This window comes from Neomonachus schauinslandi, chromosome 9 (genome assembly GCF_002201575.2).
Source record: "Neomonachus schauinslandi chromosome 9, ASM220157v2, whole genome shotgun sequence".
NCBI classification, from domain to species: Eukaryota; Metazoa; Chordata; class Mammalia; order Carnivora; family Phocidae; genus Neomonachus; species Neomonachus schauinslandi.
Window position 1 is genome coordinate 83426883 of NC_058411.1, and position 23948 is coordinate 83450830.

At 38.3% G+C, this 23948-nt stretch overlaps 1 protein-coding gene across 1 annotated transcript in view; it reads left to right on the plus strand.

Moving 5' to 3' along the window:
• STARD9 (StAR related lipid transfer domain containing 9) overlaps positions 1 to 23948 on the plus strand; it is a 128018-nt gene that overhangs the window by 31942 nt on the left and 72128 nt on the right. The window lies entirely within an intron of this gene.

The following is a 23948-nucleotide window of genomic DNA, read 5'->3' on the forward strand; positions in this document are numbered from 1 at the left end:
GTGAGAAAGGGAGTCAGTAAGAAGAAGGATCATAGAATTAGAATTCTGTAAACAGGGCAGACTTTTAGAAGAGCATCCATCATGCAATATTTTTTATAGTTAAGACTGTGGGCTATAGATCCAAACTGCCCAGGTTTGATTTTCATCTTTTCATCTCTGACATTTACTAGCTATATGACTTTGGGGAACTTTCTTGACCTTCAGTTACCTCATCTGTAAAATTAAGATGATAATAGTATCTATTTCATGAGTTATTATGAGGAGTAAATTATTACTGCATGTAAAGTGCTTTGAACCTTCCTGGTACATTTCAATAGTGAATTAACTGGTGCGCCTGGGTGGCTCAGTCGTTAAGCGTCTGCCATTGGCTCAGGTCATGGTCCTAGGGTCCTGGGATCGAGCCCCACATCAGGCTATCTGCTTAGTGGGCAGCCTGCTTCTCCCTCTCCCACTCCCCCTGCTTGTGTTCCCTCTCTCGCTGTGTCTCTGTCAAATAAATAAAATCTTTAAAAAAAAAATAGTGAATTAACTGATATTCTTCTTGTTACCTTAACATTGATCATGACACTAGACTGGCAACTATCTGAACCTTTTTTTTTTTTTAACTAAATGCAAGTCCCTATGGGTTGGAGTGGAACATAGAGTTTCGTCTTCAGAAATATTCTTTACAGGCAAATTTGCTTGCACATGTTTATTTCATAAGATGAAATGAGGACATCCATAGCATGGGAAAGAAAATCTTGCAAGTTTTTTTTTCTCACAAGTTTTTTTTTAAAGCCGTCTTTCTGTCCTAAAAATTTTCTCTATAGTAAGGCAGATCCATTGTAAGCTTCTATCAATTCCACTTTGCAGAGAGTGGCTGAAGTTTTTCTTAAAACAGTAATTCTTAAAGTAAGGTCTCCAGATCAGCAGCATCAGTATTACCGGGGAACTTGTTAGAAATGCAGCTTCTTGGGCTCTGCCCCATACCTACTGAATCAAAAATTCTGGGGGTGAGTCCCATCAAACTCTTTTTAGCAGCCCTCCTGGTGATTATGATGCATGCTACAATCTGAAAACCACTGCTGTACAAATTTTCTATTTGTAGGCAAGTGGGAGTGTAGTCATAATTACAGGTTGCGGGGGAGGGACTGGAAGTTGGGAAGCAGCTGTCTTAAATAAGTTAACTTCATAGTGTAGTCTCTAGTTCACAAAGTATTTTCACATGTGTTCTCATAGACACATGTATTTGATTATCTCAAAATTGTTGTGGTAGGTACCATTATTTCTACATTTTGGAAGGGCTGATAGAGACTTCCATTATCTAATAAGTGGTAGAGCTGGAACTTTGTCATTTGGAGTCTTCTGAGTCCAAATCCTAACCTCTTTCTATAGTGTCAATTAGCCTTTTTTTTTCTTAAGCTGTGGGTGGGCTGTTTCCAGGCTGGCTTCCTCAGTAACTGACTCCAAGATGGGGCAGGGAAGTTGTGTGAAGGTAATTTATTAGGAAGTATTGTCAGGAAAGAAATGGTAGGTGGGGAGGGGAAGTGAGACCAGCAAGGGAAAGAGGCTGAGCAGCTTCATGGGGGTGCTTTAAAGACAGTGTAGAGTCTTCCTGATCAGTTTTTTGCACCTGTCAGCTATTGGTTAAGGCTGACTCCTAGGACATCTGGCTTTCAAAAGCAGTGCTCCAAAAAGAAACAGAGACACCGGTATTGGTTTTGGGGAGTTAAAGCACACCAGCTGCCCAATGTGCGTGCATTAAAATGGTAAAGGAATCTAAGTGTCTATGAATGGAACAATAATATCTGCTATACCATCAAAATTGATCTAGAAGACTACAGTAGGGAAGCTAAGGAATTGTGAAATATATATATTGGTCCCAGAGTGGAATATGGCAAAACCCTTTGTGAATCCTGTCCCCAATACTTCCTGGAGAACTCTGCTCCCCATGCAGTTTCTGGTTACATCATGTGGTCAGTGATAACCACAGGGTCCTGTGATTTCAAAATCCTCAGACAATAAGGAAAAAGATACCAAACAATTTAAAATTTTAATTTAAATGAAGTTGACCGTGGTTTCTGGCTAACCAATTAATCAGAAATGTTTTAAGAATCTCATTTTGGGATCAATTAGGTAAAACTGGCTTAACTATTGCTATGTGATAGTCATTCATGCTGCTTACTGAGTATTCATGGTTCTTCATCTTTGTGATAGAATTTTACTTCTTGGTCCTATTGTGATAGAATTTTACTTCCTGGTCCTATTGTGTGAGGTGGGGCCATATGATTAGTTTTGTACAGTGTTATATGAGCAGAAATTATGTCTGAGCATTCAGTTGCTAGGGTATGACCTTCCAAGCCCTCTTTTCTTCCAGCTCCATGAAGCAACATTAGAAATAGATTGTTCTGTCCATTGGGTCTTAGAGAAGCTACAACCCTAAGAGTCCCCTATTGACCCACATGTAGCATGAGCCAGAAATAATAAAATAAAAATAGTTGTTTTAAGCTACCATGCTTTGGTATTTTGCTGCAATAATGTTACTTAGCCTGTTGTGACTGATAAACTATTCAGTGTGGAGCTTACTGAATGACTTTAACTTAGCTACAGTATCAGTCATTATAAGAAAATGGACAGGTGATCTGTAAATGTACTTTCATTTTATTTTTAATGATAAATGATTTTTATGTATTTCTAAGGATTAGAAGAACTTTCACATATGCAGGATTCACTTTAGTTTTGCTTTGTTCCCTTTTTCTCTTGAAACCCATAAACCAACTTGTATTTTTTAAGAAGTTGGCTCTAAAAAGGACTTTTACCTTATGGTAGGGATTGGCAAACTATGGCCTGTGGACCAAATTGGACCATCACCTGTTTTAGTAAAATTTTACAGGAACATGGCCGTGCCTATTTGCTTATGTAATGTCAGTGGATGCTTTTGTACTATGAAGGGAGTTAAATAGTTATGACAGACAATATGGCCCACTAAGCCTAATTAATATATTTGCTCTTTGGGGGCACCTGGGTGGCTCAGTTGTTAAGCGTCTGCCTTCGGCTCAGGTCATGATACCAGCGTCCTGGGATCGAGCCCCGCATCAGGCTCCCTGCTCCGCAGGAAGCCTGCTTCTCTCTTTCCCGCTCCCCCTGCTTGTGTTTCCTCTCTCACTGTGTCTCTCCCTGTCAAAAAAAAAAAAAAAAAAAAATATATATATATATATATATTTGCTCTTTGGTCCTTAATATAATTTTTTTTCTTTCTTTCTTTTTTTTTTCTAAAGATTTTATTTATTTATTTGACAGAGGGAGACACAGCTAGAGAGGGAACACAAGCAGGGGGAGTGGGAGACGGAGAAGCAAGCTCCCCGCCGAGCAGGGAGCCTGATGCAGGGCTCGATCCCAGGACCCTGGGGATCATGACCTGAGCCGAAAGCAGATGCTCAACGACTGAGCCACCCAGGCACCCTTAGAAAGAATTTTCTAACCCCTGCCCTATAGGATTCTTAATTAATTTCCAGATGATTTGCCTCAATTGTTGCAGACATCCTAGCTTTTGGAGCTTCTACCTAATAGAATGAAGGCCTTCTCCTGGATCTCCAGTTCCCCTTTATTTTGTATGCTATCCTTAAGTCAGTAACACAGCGTATTATTCTTGGATTCTGCCTGTAACTAAGCAAAGACTCTCTCAGCTTTGATAATCAAACTACTTTCTGTATTGCCACTGGCATTGTTTTTGTCCAGGCCACTGTTGAACAAACTGCTAACATGTCCACTTACGTGACAGCTGCTCACTTTCTGCTTTGTACTTGTTGCTGTTGACATTTGAACTTGCCATTGTGATAGGGTTTTCTCGGGCTGCATGGAAGGAGGTGATCAGATTATCTCACAGAATGGGTCATAAATATAAAATTATGTGGGGAAATAGGAAACTAGAAACTGTCAGCAGTCATACAGCCGGCCACATGACCCTGGAACATTATTTGTTATGGCTCAGAATTCAACAGTAACTATAAGAGGCTGATGGCAGCTCTGTCTCCCTAACAGTTGATAATGCCAGTTAATCTTTATCCAATTTGGCACACCTTATTAGCATTCTTATTTGGGTCACCTAATGCTGATAGTCTCACTTAGGCCCATGCTGAATGTGCTTGCTTTTGCTTGGGGTCCAGTTAGTTGGGGCCTGGAAAGCAGGGTCAAATGACAGAAAACATGGCAAATTGTGATCAAGGAGCCACTTGTGGTTGTCTTTTTTTTTTTTTAAAGGTTTTATTTATTTATTTGAGACAGAGAGAATGAGAGAGACAGAGAGCACATGAGAGGGGGGAGGGTCAGAGGGAGAAGCAGGCTCCCCGCCGAGCAGGGAGCCCAATGCGGGACTCGATCCTGGGACTCCAGGATCATGACCTGAGCCGAAGGCAGTCGCTTAACCAACTGAGCCACCCAGGCGCCCTGTGGTTGTCTTTTTAGAAGAAGCTGTGGGAATGGAAAGAACTTTGGACTCTTTTCCAGTAAAGCCATCTTTCCTCTTTTCTCACAAGATCCTGTCTAATGAATCTATCTTTTTGCAAGGAAAAGAGGAGCAGTAGAGGTAGATATCCATCTTTCTATTCTAGGAATTCCTTGCTTATGTCCAGAGGGTAGGACAACTGCATATGGGACCGACCAGATCTCACATGCCATTCAGACAGTTGTCCATGTGAACATTCTTTAGCAACACAATATTTTTAGAAACAGCAAAATCTTGTATAAACAAAGACATGTGTTTTGGTGATCTCAAAGCTCAATTTTCCTGGTTCCTTCAGGAACCAGGAGCTTAGACTGGGAATATAAATTTATGTTTCTCCATGCATGTATGTCTGTATAAATGAGTATGTGTATTTATTACCTCTATAGGAGTACTGCTATGTGCCATTTTCTTTTTCTTTACTTTTTTTTTTTTTTAACTTTTCAGAAAAAAAAGGCCCTAGGTAAGTAGACTGAAGGACTGCCTAGAGACAGACAGGAATTTCTTTTTTAATCTTTTGATAAAGATGAAAAAAGAATTGCATTTGGTAGAGATATATTTGTCTCATAACCATGTCCAGCAATGAGAAGGCCAGTTCACTAGCTGCCTGCCTTAACATTAAGAACAAGGGGAAAGGGGCGCCTGGGTGGCTCAGTCGTTAAGCGTCTGCCTTCGGCCCAGGTCATGATCCCAGGGTCCTGGGATCAAGCCCCACATCATGCTCCCTGCTCGGCGGGGAGCCTGCTTCTCCCTCTCCCACTCCCCCTGCTTGTGTTCCCTCTCTCACTGTGTCTCTCTCTGTCAAATAAATAAATAAAATCTTTAAAAAAAAAAAAAAAAAGAACAAGGGGAAAGATAGTATAGAAATGAGGTGGTGCCAAATAGAAGTTAATGTGGAGCTGAGGAAAGCTAAGAAGGATAACCACACGCTGAAAGGAGCAATGTTGTAAGCTCTTTTCTTTTTTTTAAATTTTATTTTGTTTTATTTTTTTATTTTTTCTTTCTTTTTCTTAACATATAATGTATTATTTGTTTCAGGGGTACAGGTCTGTGATTCATCAGTCTTATACAATTCACAATGCTCACCAAAGCACATACCCTCCCCAATTTCCATCACCCAGCCACCCCATCCCTCCCACCCCCCTCCACTCCAGCAACCCTTAGTTTGCTTCCTGAGATTAAGAGTCTCTTATGGTTTGTCTCCGTCTCTGGTTTTGTCTTGTTTCGTTTTTCCCTCCCTTTCCCTATGACCCTCTGCCTTGTTTCTCAAATTCCTCATATCAGTGAGATCATATGATAATTGCTTTCTCTGATTGACTTATTTCTCTTAGCATAATACCCTCTAGTTCCATCCACGTCATTGCAAATGACAAGATTTCATTTTTTTGATGGCTGCGTAATATTTCATTGTATATATATACCACATCTTCTTTATCCATTCATCTGTTGATGGACATCTAGGCTCTTGCCATAGTTTGGCTATTGTGGACATTGCTGCTATAAACATTGGGGTGCAGGTGCCCCTTTGGATCACTACATTTGTATCTTCGGGGTAAATACCCAGTAATGCAATTGCTGGGTTGTAGGGTAGCACTATTTTCAACTTTTTGAGGAACCTCCATACTGTTTTCCAGAGTGGCTGCACCATGTAAGCTCTTTTCTTGATGTTGCTACTTCTCCACTGCAAGAAAACTGCAGCAAGCAGGGCACTATAAATTGGTCTGTTGATGACATTGTCAAAGGCATAAAAAGCACAGATTTGGAAAGCCAGCTCCAGGCTACTCAGGCTGCTAGGAAATGGCTTTCAAGGGAAAAACAGCCCCCCATGGACAACATAATCTGGGCTGGTTTGATTCCACACTTTGTGTCCTTGGGCAGAACTGATAGGAGTCTCCTTCAGTTTGGATCTGGTTCAGTGCTCACAAACATTGCTTCCAGGACTTCAGACCAGACCAACGCTGTGGTAGATAGAGTGCTATCCCAGCATTTAATTCTCTCTTGGCATCTTCTCATCACATCAGTGCACAAGCTATGTGGGCTCTAGGAAACATTGCAGGTGATGGTTCAGTTTTCCAAGACTAGGTTATTAAATATGGTGCAGTTGATCCACTGTTGGCATTTCTTACAGTTCCTAATTTGTCATATTTAACATGTGGTTACCATGGAATATATTACAGGTGACTTAGAAGAATTTTCATGAGATGATATTGACTGAAAAAAACAGTGTATAATAACAATAACATCCCATTTTAATTTTTTTAATTTTTATTTTATTAAAAACATTTTTTTTTGAGAGAGACTATACGCTTGTGGGGTTGGGGAGGCTAGGGGGAGAGGGAGAGAGAGAATCTTAAGTAGGTTCCATGCCCAGTGCAGAGCCCAATTGTGAGGGGATAGGGCTCGATCTCACGACCCTGAGGTCATGACCTGAGCCAAAATCAAGAGTCAGATGCTTGGGACGCCTGGGTAGCTCAGTCAGTTAAGCATCTGCCTTTGGCTCAGGTCATGATCCCAGGGTCCTGGGATCGAGTCCCACATTGGGCTCCTTTGTTTAGCAGGGAGCCTGCTTCTCCCTCTACCTGCTGCTCCCCCTGCTTGTGCATGCGCTCTCTCTCTCTTTGACAAATAAATTAAAAAAAAAAAAAAAAGGCAGATGCCACCCAGGAGCCCCAGTGAAATCCCATTTTTAAAATAATTAACCAGGGGTGCCTGGGTGGCTCGGATGGTTGAGCGTCTGCCTTCGGCTCGGGTCATGATCCCGGGGTCCTGGGATCGAATCCCGCATCGGGCTCCCTGCACCGCGGGGAAGCCTGCTTCTCCCTCTCCCACTCCCCCTGCTTGTGTTCCCTCTCTCGCTAGGTCTCTCTCTGTCAAATAAATAAATAAAATCTTAAAAAATAATAATAAAATAATTACCAGGGCGCCTGGGTGGCTCAGTCAGTTAGGCGTCTGCCTTCAGCTCAGGTCATGATCCCGGGGTCCTGGGATCGAGCCCCGTGTCGGGCTCCCTGCTTGGCGGGAAGCCTGCTTCTCCTTCTCCCACTCCCCCTGCTTGTGTTCCCTCTCTTGCTGTGTCTCTCTCTGTCAAATAAATAAAATCTTAAAAAAAAAAAAATTAACCAATGGTGCCTGGGTGGCTCAGTCGGTTAAGTGTCTGTCTTCGGCTCTGGTCATGATCCCAGGGTCCTGGGATCGAATCCTGTGTTGGGCTCCTGCTCAGTGGGGAGTCTGCTTCTCCCTCCCTCTCTGCTGCTTCCCCTGCTTGTGCTCTCTCTCGCTCTCTTTCTCACTCTCTCAAATAAATAAATAAAATATTTTTTAAAAAGGAAAAAAATAAAAAAAGTAACCAAAACCCACAGATATGTGTGTAGGTGTTATGACTATGGGAAGAACAAGAAATGATGTCAGTTGTTAACATGTTACCTGAAGGTATGGGGTTAATGTAGAAGGAAGGAAAGAGGGAGGAAGGGAGAAGAGGAAAATAAATAAAAAGGAATTAAAGCATTTCCCCCACAGCATGAGTGATACCTGAATTATTTTAAATTTTATTTGTGTAACTGTGGCTGTAGTGTGTATGCATGAAAAAAGAAAGGTTATATCTATGGCAAATAACCTGAATGTTCATGGTATATTATGTGATTAAAACCAAGTTGCAGGTTGATGTGTATTGTATGTATATATTTCAGTGAAAACAGACAAAAACAAAGAACTATATATCTTTCTATATGTGGAGAAAGGTACGGAAGGACATACCTGTTAGATATATCCTTCTCTGCCTAAGTACCTGAAGGCTACCTGTTGGATACCTGAATGAGTGGGATTAGGGGTGAGGAAAGGAATGCAGGGTTAGCTTTTTCTTCATACATTGTTGGATTTTTTTTTTTTTTACTTGATAGAAAAAGTGAGCATTCTTTGTAATTTGAAAAACAGCAAAGAAAGAAAAAATATAATTCTGTCCATCTCTAATAAGGCTTCAAATTCTGGTCATTTAATAATGGCAGTGTGGGTGAAATTTGGGTATGAGATTATAATTCTCTTTACACACAATGAAAAGGTTAATGGAGCAGAACACTCCAAAAGTGATTAACAAATGGCAGTAGGATCAGAGTTTATTGTTTTTGACCAAAATATAACAAAATATTACTGAAACTTCTAATCAGAAATACTAAAAATGAGACTTGGTAAAGTTTCTCCCAGTGTAGAGCAAAAACAACAGGATGTAAGGAAGCCATGAAGACAGTTGTAAATTGTAGGGTAATAGGTTAGTGTTCAGCAGGTAAATTGAATAGTTACTTATTACCAGTTGAACGGTTACTGGTAACTCTGCACAGTTACTTTGTTAAGTACAGGGTATCACAGCAGTTAAGAGCAAGAGCTTAGTTTAGAAATACTAGTACCTGTGGGACTTCAGTTTTCTCCTGTAAAAATTAGACAATGATAATAATAGTAACTACCCCATAAATGTGTTGTGAGGAGTAATAAATTAAAAACATTTAACGTGCTAAGAAGAGAGCCTAACACAAAATAATTGCTTAGTAAATGTTACTGGCTATTTGGATCTAAAACCCTGGCTTTGAGTAAAACACTTCCAATTTTTTTTTTTTTTAAGATTTTTTATTTATTTGCGAGAGAGACAATGAGAGACAGAGAGCATGAGAGGGAGGAGGGTCAGAGGGAGAAGCAGACTCCCTGCTGAGCAGGGAGCCTGATGCGGGACTCGATCCCGGGACTCCAGGATCATGACCTGAGCTGAAGGCAGTCGCTTAACCAACTGAGCCACCCAGGCGCCCAATTTTTTTTTTTTTTTTTAAGATTTTATTTATTTATTTGACAGAGCACAAGCAGGGGAAGCAGCAGGCAGAGGGAGAGGGAGAGGGAGAAATAGGCTCCTTGCTGAGCAGGGCGCCCAATGCGGGGCTCTATCCCAGGACCTCAGGATCATGACCTGAGCTGAAGGCAGACTGAGTCCCCCAAGCACCCCTGAATAAAACACTTCTAATGAAGTATTCATTGTGCAAAGTAAGCCTAAACAGTTATCTTTAAACAATGGGAGTGGTACCCTGCACAGTATTTTGCCTTAGTAGGCACTCTACAAATATTGTTTGAATAAATAATTTTAATTTCTTTCACTTGATTTTATTAGAGTCTCTGATTAGTTTAACATTATTTCACTTATTTCTGTTTGTTTTCAGAAAATTAAAAGGAAAAGTACATCTGTAGGGTGATAATTTGGGTGAATCATGGTTAATGGATTGAAGAATAAAAGAGATTCCTATGTACTTAAATAGGTACAGTTTTCAATAGGGGAATATGGGGATACTAATTTGTATTTTCAAGAATCATTATGGAGGAGAGGAGTCTGGGAAGATGGCAGAGTAAGGAAGCATCAGGAATCTGTTTCCCGACCTAGACAGGGATTTCACTGGCCAGATCTGTCTGATGTAATAGTTTTTGGAATTCTGGAGTTTATTGAGGGTTTGCAACTTCCAGAGGAAGACTTGGAGGATAAATTGCAGTTAATTTCCATCAATTTCAGCTCTTAGCACAGTAGCAGCTACCCATTCTTTATCCCCAGCCACATGGCAGGCAGCTGTGCATTGGTCCTAGCGCATCTTTCACACAGCCTGCAGGAGTCGGGTAGACAAAAAGGACCCTGCCTCCAAATATCAAGAATCTGTGCTGATTGCTAATTCCTGCTTGGATCACAGAGTTGCAGACAAAGAGTTGGGCAACCATTGTTGCACCATTCCCATTGTTGCAAGTCCCTTCCCATCCAGCCGAAGTGGCTTTTGGGGATTTAAAGTGACAACTCTCCACCCCACTCCAACGTCATTTTGTTTTTCTCCACTTGGCAATCAGACATTAAAGACCAGGGCATTGAAAAACAACTACAGGGCGCCTGGGTGGCTCAGTTGGTTAAGCAACTGCCTTCGGCTCAGGTCATGATCCTGGAGTTCTGGGATCGAGTCCCACATCGGACTTCCTGCTCGGCGGGGAGTCTGCTTCTCCCTCTGACCCTCCCCCCTCTCATGTGCTCTCTCATTCTCACTCTCTCAAATAAATAAATAAAATCTTTAAAAAAAAAAAAGAAAAACAACTACATACATGGGGAAGATTAGGAAGTGATGATGCGTGCCCAGGGAAAGGCTCAGAAAAGACCTGCCAAAACCTTAGGTTTACACGGCAGGCTGATCCTCATCACAGAGACAGCCTATAGTAATAAAAAACAAAAACAAAAAAAACAGTAAACAAAAAGATTAACAAGACACAGCATACCCTGGGGAAAAGAGAATCTGATTTCCAGAGTTACTACATTATTAGATTCAAATGTTCAGTTTTCACTTGATTTTAGCCAAGAGACTGAGAAGTGATGACACATGTTTAGTTTTCAACATTAAAAGTCATAAGGCATACAAAGAAACCTGAAAGTGTGGCCTATTCAGAGGGAAAAAAATTCATCAGGGTGCTTGGCTGGCTCAGTTGGTAGAGCATGTGACTCTTGATCTTGGGGTTGTGAGTTCAAAGCCCCACATTGGGCATGGAGCCTACTTAAAAAATATATTTTTAAAAATGCATCAGTGGACACTGTCCCTGAAAAAGACCTAAGGCAGATATACTAAATAGAAACTATAGGGCGCCTGAGTGGCTCAGTTGGTTAAGTGTCTGCCTTCGGCTCAGGTCATGATCTCAGGATCCTGGGATCGAGCCCCGCATCGGGCTCCCTGCTCGGCGGGAAGCCTGCTTCTCCCTCTCCCACTCCCCCTGCTTGTGTTCCCTCTCTCGCTGTCTCTCTGTCGAATAAATAAATAAAATCTTAAAAAAAAAAGAAAGAAAGAAACTATAGACCAATTGTTTTAAAGATGCTCTAAGAACTAAAGGAAGATGTGGAGAAAGTCAAGAAAAAATGTATGAATAAATGTATGAACAAAAAGTTGTTCTTTAATCATGGATTTTGCTGTATTTCATTGATATAAGTTCTTTTTATTGCTTTGTGAATAGTTTATAATTTCAGTTTTGATTTCCTCTGATTTGAAGGTTATCTGTAAATGTGTTTCTTAATTTCTTTCCCACTTGGTTGTCCTTGTGCTGCTGATTTTTCATGGTGTAGCAATGGCTCATCTGTCATATTCCTTGAGATTCTGCCATAAATAATGCAGTATATGTTAAGACGAAAGAAAATAAAACCTGATCCTTAGCATGACCCCAATACTTTAGTTTTATCTCCCAACGTATCTGATTTTCAAATTCCACCTGAACAGCCACACATTTTCGTTACTCACAGCTTTACATGTGTTGTTCATGCCACCTAGAAAATCATCCCCATCATGAAAATCTTTGAGACTCAGTTCAGATATTCCCTATTTCATAAAGTCTGGGCAGGTTCTTCATCCACCATTCCCTTCCTCTTTTAGGTCCTGTTGGAATATCTTCCTTTTGCCCTTCAAGATAAACTCTTAAACCTTTTCCACCTTACTATCTGCCCCAAGGATGACCTGTTGGACTAAATAATGGGTTCTCTTGGCCTCTGGCTTGAGGAACAATGGAAAGCCCTAGCAAGAGATCTGAGGGATATCCTGTAGGGTTGTCTTGGTCTGGCCTCATCCATTTATGTTTATGAAGCCCCCTGCCCTCCCCACTGGCCAAAATCTTTATTTTTTGGGAAGTAGGGTTCCATACAATATTTTGTTAGTATCAGATATACAACACAGTGATTTGACAATTACATACATTATGAAATGATCAGCACTGTAAGTGTAATTACCATCTGTCACCATACAAAGTTATTACAATATTACTGACTATATTCCCTGTGCTGTACTTTTCATCCCTGTAAATTATTTTATAACTGGAAGTTTGTATCTCTTATGCCTCTTCACCTATTTTACCTATCCGCTAAACCCCCTTCCTTCTGACAACCACCAGTTTGTTCTCTGTTGAGTCTGTTTTTTGTTTGTTTTGTTTCTTAGATGGTATTTGTCTTTTTCTGTCTGACTTACTTCACTTAGCATAATATCCTCTAGGTCTATTCATGATGCTGCAAATGGCAAGATTTCATTCTTTCTTATGGCTGAGTAATATTCCATTGTATAATATATATCACTTTTTAATTTACTCATATATTGATGGACACAGGTTGCTTCCATATCTTGGCTACTGTAAATAATGCTACAGTGAACTTAGGGGTTCGTATATCTTTTCAAATTGGTATTTTTATTTTCTATGGGTAGATACACAGAAGTGGAATTACAGGGTCATATAGTATTTCTATTCTTAATTTTTTGAAGAACTGCCATACCTTTCTCCACAGGGGTTCCACCCATTTATATTCCCACCAGCAGTGCACTGCACATCCTTTCCTCCACATCCTCACCAAAACTTATTATTTCTTGTCTTTTGATTTTAGCCATTCTGACAGGTGTGAGGTGATAACTCATTGTGGTTTTGATTTCCATTTCCCTGATGATTAGTGCTGTTGACCATCTTTGGCCATCTTTATATTTCCTTTGGAGCAATGTCTATTTAGGTCCTTGGCCCATTTTTGATTGGGTTATTTGCTTTTTTGGTGTTGAGTTGTATAAGTTCTTTATGGTTTTTTGGATAATAACCTCTTACTGGTTATATCATTTGGAAATATCTTCTTCTATTCAGTAGGTTGTCTTTTCATTTTGTTGATTTTTTTTTTCTGTGCAGAAGCTTATTAGTTCGAAGTAGTCCCAATTGTTTATTTTGCTTTTGTTTCCTTAGCTTGAGGAAACAGATACAGAAAAATATTGCTAAGGCCAATGTCCAAGAGATTACTGCCTATGTTTTCTTTTAGAATTTTTATGGTTTCAGGTCTTACATTTAGGTCTTTAATCCATTTTGAGTTTATTTTTGTGTATGGTGTCAGAGAGTGGTCCAGTTTCATTCTTTTGCATGTAGCTGTCCATCTGCTCTAATATGTCATGCAAGGCCATTGTTTTCTTACTGATTTTCTGTCTGTATGATCTATCTATTCTTACAAATGGGGTGTTATAGTTCCCTACTATTAGCATATTACTGTCAACTTCTCCCTTTATGTCTGTTAATATTTGCATTATATATTTAGGTGCTCCTGTGCGTAGATGTTTACACATGTTATATCCTTTTGTTGGATTGATCCCTTTATCATTATGTAATAGCATTCTCTGTGTCTTGCTACAGTCTTTGTTTTAAAAGTCTATTTTGTCCGATAAAAGTATTGCTCCCCCAGCTTTTTTTCACTTTCATTTTCATGGAATATCTTTTTTTTTTTTTTTTAGATTTTTTATTTATTTATTTGAGAGAGAGAATGAGAGACAGAGAGCACGAGAGGGGAGAGGGTCAGAGGGAGAAGCAGACCCCCCGCTGAGCAGGGAGCCCGACGTGGGACTCGATCCCGGGACTCCAGGATCATGACCTGAGCCGAAGGCAGTCGCTTAACCAACTGAGCCACCCAGGCGCCCTGGAATATCTTTTTCCATCCCTGTAACTTTCAGTCTGTATATGTCTTTAGGTCTGAAGTGAGTCTCTTATAGGCAGCATAAAGATGGCTCTTGTTTTTTATCCAGTTACCCTATGTCAGTTGATTAGAGCATTTAGACCATTTACATTTAAAGTGATTATTGATAGGTATGTACTTATTACTGTTTTGTTAATTTGTTTTTTTGGTTGTTTTTGTAGTCTACCTTTGCTCCTTCTCTTACTCTTCCCTTGTTATTGATGACTTCATTCAGCATAATGCTTGGATTCCTTTCTCTTTATTTTTTGTGTATCTATTATAGATTTTTGGTTTATAATTACCATGAGATTCATATATAACATATTAAATATATAGCACTCTATATTAAGTTGATGGTTGCATAATTTCTAACACATTCTTAAAAGTTCTACATCTTTACTCTTCTATCCCTCCGTGTTTATGTATATGATGTCATATTTTACATCTTTTTATAAACTTAAATTTTTTTTGAAATGAGGAAAAACAGATAAGATGGAAGTACATTTAAAACTTATTCCTGAGCCTCAGTTGGTTAAGCGACTGCCTTCGGCTCGGGTCATGGTCCCGGGGTCCTGGGATCGAGTCCCGCATCGGGCTCCCTGCTCTGCGGGGAGCCTGCTTCTCCCTCTCCCACTCCCCTGCTTGTGTTCCCTCTCTCGCTGTGTCTCTCTCTGTCAAATAAATAAATAAAAATCTTTAAAAAAAAAAAAAACAACTTATTCCTGAGCCATCTGAAAGTTGTCATCCTGATGTCCAATTACCCCAAGTAATTGAGTGTGTATTTTCTTATAGAAAATGACATTCTCTAATATAACCACAATACAACCTTCAGAATTGAGAAATTAAAGTGTTACATTACTACCATCTCATCTTTAGACCCCATTCATGTTTTGTTGATTGTCTTAGTAATGCCCTTTATACCAAAAAGATGTGTTTGAGAATCGCTTATTGCATTTAGTTGTCTTATGTTTAGTTTAATTCAGTCTGGAACAGTTCCTCAGTTTTTCCTTATATTTATGATCTTGACACTTTGGAAGATTACAGGCCAGTTATTTTGTAGAATGTTCCTTAATTTGGTTGTCCAGTGTCTCTTCATGGTTAGATTCAGATTATACATTTTGGTAGGAATATCACAGAGTTCACTTTGATTACTTGATTAAGGTGGCATCTGCCAGGCTTCTCCACTGTTAAGTTACTCTTTTCCCCCTCTTTGTAATTAATATTTTGTTGAGGGGTACTTACTATGTAAATATCCCATTTCTTGTCAAATTTTCAAATTATTTATATGTGTATTAATTCATGGTTTCCCATTTTATTCAGTGAATTACAGTCTGTTATTATCATTGTTTATTATGATGCTCAAATTGTTCCTATTAGTAGAAAATGATATTTAGAAGCTGAGATCTGGGTGGTAGCTGTGGTCATTGCTGTGGGGGTATCACTGCTTCCAGGTCCTCTCAGCAGAGTTAGACAAAGCTAGGGATGATACATTTGTGTACACACACACACACACACACACACAGTTACATCATATCTATTTCTGTATCTTTTTCTATTGAAAGCCATGAGTTCTCACTGATTCTGATCTGACACTGTACAGCTCAAAGATGAGAGTGGGAGGAGAGAACTTGAGTGTGGATGGAGTTAATTAAAAATAACCCAACCATTGCAACAAAAGCAGTTCTAAGAGGAAAATCTGTGGTGATACAGGCCTACCTTAAGAAACAAAACAAAGGTCAAATAATCTCACTTTAAAACCTAAAGGATCTAGAAAAAGAACAAACAAGACCCAAGTTGAGTAGAAGGAAGGAAGTACTAAATATCAGAACAGAAATAAATGAAAAAGATAAACAAAATTGATAAAACCCTTAGCCAAATTCATTTAAAAGAAAAGGACCCAAATAAAATCAGAGAGAACTGACACCACAGAAATACAAAGGATTATGAGAGAATAGTATGAAATCTTCTATGCCAACAAATTGGACAACTTAGAAGAAATGGATAAATTCCTAGAAACACAGAATCTTCCAAAGTTGAATCAGGAAGAAGTAGAAAATTTGAACAGACAGATTACTAGCAATGAAATTGAATCAGTAATCAAAAAACTACTAAAAAACAAAAGTCCAGGACCAGATGGCTTCACAGGTGAATTCTATCAAACATTTAAGGGAGTTAATACCTATTCTTCTCAAACTGTTTCAAAAAAATAGAAGAGAAAGGAAAACTTCTAAATATATTCTATGAGGTCAGCATTACCCTAATACCCTAAAAACACTACACTCTCTCTCCCTCTCTCTCTCTCTCCAGGCCAGTATCCCTGAACAACACTGATGCAAAAATCCTCAAAAAATATTAGAATCATTCACCATGATCAAGTGGGATTTATTTCAGGGATGCAAGAATAGTTCAGTATTTTGCAAATCAGCTTGATATATTACATCAACAAAATGAAAAATAAAACTCGTATGACCATCTTGGTAGATGCAAAAAAAAAAAAGCATTTGATAAAATTCAGTATCCATTCATGATAAAAGCTCTCAACAGAGTGGGTTTAGAGGGAACATACTTCAACATAATAAAGACCACATATGAAAAGCTGACAACCAGCATCATACTCAATGGTGAAAAGCTGAAAGCGTTTCCTCTAAGATCAGGAACAAGACAAGGATATCTACTCTTACCACTTTTATTCAACACAGTACTAGAAGTCCTAACTGCAGCATTCAGACAAGAAAAGAAGTAAGAGGCATCCATATTGGTAAAGAAGTTAAACTGTCACTATACGCAGATGACGTGATACTCTACATAGAAAATCCTAAAGACTCCACCAAAAAACTACTAGAACTGATAAATGAATTCAGTAGAGTTGCAGGATACAAAATTTATACCCAGAAGCTGGTACTGTTTCTATACACTAATAACAAAGTAGCAGAAAGAGAAAGGAAACAATTCCATTTACAATTATACCAAAAATAATAAAATATCTAGGAATAAACCTAACCAAGGAGGTGAAAGATCTGTACTCTGATATAACTATAACTCTACAACTGATATAACTAACTATAAAACACTGATGAAAGAAATTGAAGATGACACAAATGTAAAGATATTCCATGCTCATGAATGGAAGAATTAATATTGTTAAAATGTCCATACTACCAAAAGCAATCTATAGATTCAATGCAATCCCTATCAAAATACCAATAGCATTTTCCACATAACTATAACAAACAGTATTAAAATTTGTATGTAACCCACAAAAGACCCCAAATAGCCAAAACAATCTTGAGAAAGAAAAACAAAGCTGGAAGAGAGGTATCATAATGCCCTATTTCAAGATACGCTGCAAAGCTGTAGTAATCAAAATAGTGTGGTACTGGCACAAAAATTGACACATAGATCAGTGGAACAGAATAGAGAGCCCAGAAATAAACCCACACTTACATGGCCTATTAATCTATGATGAAGGAGGCAAGCAATGAGGAAAAGGCATTCTCTTCAATAAATGGTGTTGGGAAAACTGGACAGCTACATGTGAAAGAATGGAAAACTGGACCACTTTCTAATACTATATACAAAAATAAATTCAAAATGGGTTAAAGACCTAAGTGTGAGACCTGAAACCATATAAATCCTAGAAGAGAACACAGACAGTAATTTATATGACATAAACTGTAGCAACATTTTTCTAGGTATGTCTCCTCAGGCAAGGGAAACAAAAGCAAAAAATAAACTATTGGGATTACATCAAAATAAAAAGCTTCTGCATGGCAAAGGAAACTATCAACAAAATGAAAAGGCAACCTACTGAATAGAAGGTTGAAGATATTCACAAGTGATAAATCCAATAAGGGGTTAATATCCAAAATATATAAAGAACTTAACACCAAAAAGCCAAATAACCCAATTAAAAAAATGGGCAGAAGACCTGACTAGACATTTTCTCAAAGACATACAGATGGCCAAGAGACACATGAAAAGGTGCTGAACATCACTAATCATCAGGGAAATGCAAATCAAAACCACAATGAGATATTACCTCACACCTGTCAGGATAGCGAAAATAAAAAACACAAGAAACAAATGTTGGCAAGGATGTGGAGAAAAAAGAACCGTCATGTACTCTTGGAATGTAAATTGGTACAGCCACTGTGGAAAACAGTGTGGCGGTTCCTCAAAAAATTAAAAATAGAACTACCATATGATCCAGTAATTCCACTACTGGGTATTTACCCAAAGAAAACAAAAACACTAATTCAAAAAGATATATGCATCCGTATGAGTTTTTTTTTTTTTAGTTTTTTATTTTAATTCCAGTATAGTTAGCATTCATCTATTGATGGACACTTGGGCTTTCCTCCATAATTTAGCTATTGTAAATAATGCTGCAATAAATGTAGGGATGTGTGTGTGTGTGTGTGTGTGTGTGTATCCAGTGGAATATTATGCAGCCATTAAAAAAGATGAGATTGTGCCACTTGCAATAACATGGATGGACCTAGAAGGTATTCTGCTAAGTGAAATATTTTGACTGAGAAGGACAAATACCATATAATTTCACTCATATGTGGAACCTAAAAAAACAAATGAAAAACAAAAAGCATAATCATACCTATAAATATAGAGAACTAAATGATGGTTGCCAGAGGGGAAAGAGCTTGGGGGATGGCTAAAATAGGTGAAGAGGTAGGAGATACAGGCTTCCAGTTATGGAATGAATAAATCACAGGAGTAAAAAGCACAGCATAAGTAATATAGTCAATGATATTGTAATACCATTATATGATGACAGATGGTAGCTACACTTGTGAGCATAGCTTAATGTATAAACTTGTCTAATTGTTTTACACTTGAAAGTAATGTAATATTGTGTGTCAACTCTATTCAAATAAGAAAGTAACCCATCCAAATAAGCAAATTTATTTCAGGGTAGGGGGTACTTGACTAAGGTGAGTTGAATTCAAAGAATTTTAGAAATTGAGGGCTTAAAAATTGTGAAATCTGCGTTTTTTTCTGTGTTCTCTTACAACCGGTAATAATTGATCTTGAATCGCAGTTATAAACCGGTAGCACTAGTTGCTACTAATATTCTTTTTTTAAAAGATTTTATTTTTGGGGGGCGCCTGGGTGGCTCAGTCGTTAAGCGTCTGCCTTTGGCTCAGGTCATGGTTCCAGGGTCCTGGGATCAAGCCCCACATCGGGCTCCCTGCTCGGTGGGAAGCCTGCTTCTCCCTCTCCCACTCCCCCTGCTTGTGTTCCCTCTCTCTCTGTGTCTCTCTCTGTCAAATAAATAAATAAAATCTTAAAAAAAAAAGATTTTATTTTTAAGTAATCGCTACATGCAGTGTGGGGCTCAAATTCACAACCCTGAGATCAAGAGCTGCATGCTCTACCGACTGAGATAGCCAGGTGCCCCACTATTAATATTTCTTGATGGGAGTTTTGGGTTTCATTCATGTTGGAACAAGAATAAGAAAACAGTCAATTGTTAACTCTTTAGGATAGTTGTGTGAATTATGAATCTATAAAATTATAATTGTGAAAATGAATAACAGAAATGTTTAAAATGCTTAAGTGTTTCAGAAAATATAGAAATGAAAAGCAGTACACAAGAGCTTATATACTCTGAGTAGCAACCATATAAAACTTAAATATTTGTAGAAAGATGGAAAACTACAATGAAAATATATTGTGCACAGCAGTAGCATTTGGGTAGTTCTTCCAGTTTTCTTTTGGGATGTTGACTGATACTGATTTGGAAGTGCTGATAATATATTGCGATATTAAATTACAGTGTCTACATTATAGATAATAAGTACAGTTTTGGAGGAGACAGAAGAAAGTGAGATAGAAATGCATGTATATTTCAGCCTTTATTTTTCCTTCTTTCTGCTGACTAAAGCAATATAATGAGTCCAGTTAGATAAAGGCTGAATGCTTTGGTCTTTTCCAAATGCCCCCTAGTTCTCTAATGATGACAGTAGCTATAGGGTCTGAGAAATTTTAAGTGGGACCACTCTGGGAGATTCTTTAGTCCTGTGTCATGGTTGAGAAAATTGCAGCCCTTCTGTCTCCTACTCTTCCCTCTTCAGGAGGGATCTCATAGATCAGTTATCTTACAGGGCATTGTGAGAAGAGGGCTAGTTTACAAAACCCAAGCAGAAACTCCAGAAAGATGCTGTTTTATCTCACCACAGAGTAGTTATTCGTTTTATTTTATTTTTTTTAAAGATTTTATTTATTTATTAGAGAGAATGAGAGAGAGAGAGAGAAAGAGAGAGAGCACATGAGAGGGGGGAGGGTCAGAGGGAGAAGCAGACTCCCTGCTGAGCAGGGAGCCTGATGCGGGACTCGATCCCGGGACTCCAGGATCATGACCTGAGCCGAAGGCAGTCACTTAACCAACTGAGCCACCCACGTGCCCGAGTAGTATTCGTTTTAGGAAGTGATAGTTTCATACCACTAAAGGGTTGCATAATGTGAATGGGCCACTGCCACTACCAGTGGGACCCTTCCATTGAGGCTAAGAATATGTAGCTGCTGATGTCTATCCTTTTGTACCCATACCTCCTTGTTCAAATAAAGTAACTTGAATGAAGGAATGGGGAGAGATTTATTTGGTCATTTCTGGGATTACTTCCCTGGATGTTTGTTGTTCCTGTGGTGGGAGATACTGGGTCCTAAGCATGAACTTTCCAAGGTTGACAGCCAGATATTTAGAGATGGCAAATGGAGATCCAAAGGTTTTTCAGAGTAAAGTAGTTGTCTTATTGTTTCAGCCAGAACTCTGACTTTCTGAAGAATTAAAATGACAAGGATACATTTTAGATTTTGTGGTGGGGTCCTGGGGTCACTCTCGATTAAGAGGGGCGGCCTTTATCTGGGGGTGTAATTTAAAGAAGGGACTTCTCTGAAAACATGCCTAAGACACAGATCAAGTGCCATGTCTGCTATGAAGATTTCTCTAACTCCCCCAGCCCATAATCATTTTCCCTTCTCAAATATATTTATATCCACCCTTCATTCATATTTTACTATGTACTAGTATTGAACTTTTTACTAACTGCGTGGTCTGTCTATTCAACCATATTTTAAGCTCATTTTGAACCAATACAATGTTTTAAATGTCTTTCAAATCTCTCTCAGTGTCCCCAGCAGTGGTAGGGCCCTTTTAGGAATTTAATAAATATTTGCTTCCTAAGGTGAAGAGAAATCTATTTCTGAGACCTGCTTGTGTCAAGACTAGTTTCTTTCAGAATATTGATTCTTCTTTCTCTCATTGGGTGTGGCATAGGTTTCATTTGGCCTTGTTTGTGTTTACTTGCATTTTAAACCTTCTGTTGTTTCTTTCTCTTCCTGTTCCTTGGGGACTGTTTAAAATTTCCATGGTAGTTAGTGTATGTGTACATTTACAGTATGAATGAATATGGGAAATAAATCTCTCTATATTTCACCTTATAATATGGAGAAGCCAAGTAGGAAATCTAGTTTCATCTGTCAAATACAGGCTGTTGCCTGTTTCCTTTGGATAAATCTGCTACAAAAGACCAGGGATGGTATCTGGTCCTTACTTGGACTAGGATCCAAATGATGATTAACTTCTGGCCAGGCTTAAAATGGAAATGGACCATCTGTAAACATTTATGTTGGGTAGAGACCCAAAGATGAATGACCTGCAGTGGGATTGAAGAACTAGCCCAGAATTTACCTGACATTTATGAAGAGAGGACAATGTTTCCTGACACTTTGTGGGGTTGTTTTGGCAAACATGACACAGATGAGGCTTTTTTCCCCCCTTCCTAGACACCTTGCTTGCACTTTGGGTAGCACCTGCCAGGTGGACAGCAGAGCCTGGGCTGTGGCTTAGATAGATTTGGATACCTGTTGGGTGGGGCTGTAGCATGCCTTTCCACTTGGAAAATTAAAGAGAAATTTTAAAATAAAAAAAATTAAGAATTGTAACAAGTTAAAAAAAATGAAACAACTAGGTTTAGTTTAGTATTCTAAAGAAATCATATTCAAGTATTCTTAATTACTGTATGTCAGAATTTAAGACCTAGATGGGACATTCAGTATTATCTAGGAATAGAACAAAAGTCTGAAAGAGTAAGCTATATGTCAAAATGTTAACAGTGGTTATCTCTAGATAGTGGGATTGTTTTTGTTTATCAGCATTTTCTGGGGTTTTTTCCTATTTTTTTTTTTAATTTTTATTTATTTGACAGAGAGAGACAGCGAGAGAGGGAACACAAGCAGGGGGAGTGGGAGAGGGAGAAGCAGGCTTCTTGCCGAGCAGGGAGCCCGATGTGGGGCTCGATCCCAGGACCCTGAGATCATGACCTGAGCCGAAGGCAGACGCTTAACGACTGAGCCACCCAGGCGCCCCCTTTTTCCTATTTTTAATACATTATTTATATAATAAAAATAATTCTCACAGTTGATACTCAAATGTTGTTCCTGTCAGTAAAAATGATATCTATTACTGCATTAAATAGCAGTTTTACTAAAAGGGAAAAAGTTTTCTAGTTGAATCCTTTTATTTTAACAATGGATTTATAGATCAAGAGAAGTAATATTTAATATTAAACAAAATACATAGTAGAATTTAAAGCCATTTTCTCATAAATATTCCTTTAGATAAATTAAAAACTAATAAGAATTTCTTTTCTGTGTGAAATCTTACTTTATAATAGCAACTTCATTTTATAATAGAAACGTGTGGGTCAAATCTACACATTTCCAGTTACAAAATGAATAAGTAATGATGATGTAATTGACAGCATGGTGACTGTAGTTAATAATACTGTATTGCATATTTGAAAGCAGCTAGGAGAGTGGATCTTGAAAGTTCTTATCATGGTAAAAAAAATTGGTTGCTATGTATGCTGATGTATATTAACGATTTGAGGGGATCATTTTGGAATATATGTAAATGTCAGATCGAATCATTATGTTGTATACATGAAACTAATATAGTGTTATGTCAAATATACCTCAATAGAAAACAGAAGCCAGAAAAAAAAAATATATATATATATGAAGACTTTCTGTGGAAAAGTATTAAGGGCCAAGAACTTAATATATTTTGTTGGATAGGAACTTCCTGTAAATGACATGATTTTCATATTTATAGGTGGGAAATAATAATCCCTAGGCTCCAGCAAAAACCTTCAAGATGTGAAGAGTTTTAATAATTTATTACTTTAATCGTTTGTGAAGGATTTTTTTTAATTTATTAAATGCTTTTTATTTTGGACTGTAAATGTCTTACATAATTTTTTAAAGTTTAGTCACAAAAGAAAAACAAACAATCCCTTAAAATCTGAAAGTACATCTAAATGAAGGAGCCTAACTGCATATAAAGTATGTGGCATAACCACATAAAAAAAACCAATTACTTGAAGTGGCTTTAAAACACGGCATTTTGACTATACATCCCAAGTATTCTATGGATAATAAAAATGGAAATAAATGATAAACTGCATTCAGTAGTCATGTGATTAGTATTGATATTTGTATTAAACGACTATATTGCCATCATTAGGTACCATAATTTTCAGCATAAAAATGATACAGTATAAAATCAAGGAAGTTAATTAAAAATCCTACAATCTTAAAAATCAATCAGAAATAGCATTATGAATTCATGTTGTATTTTTCTTTTTTTAAAAAATTTATTATGTTAATCACCATACATTACATCATTAGTTTTTGATGTAGGGTTCATTTGATTCATTGTTTGCATATAACACCCAGTGCTCCATGCAGAACGTGCCCTCTTTAATACCCATCACCAGGCTAACCCACCACCCCACTCCCCTCCCCTCCCCCCCACCCCCCTCCCCTCTAGAACTCTCAGTTTGTTTCTCAGAGTCCATCGTCTCTCATGGTTCGTCTCCCCCTCTGATTCCCCCCGCCTTCATTTTTCCCTTCCTGCTATCTTTTTCTTCTTCTTCTTCTTTTTTTTTA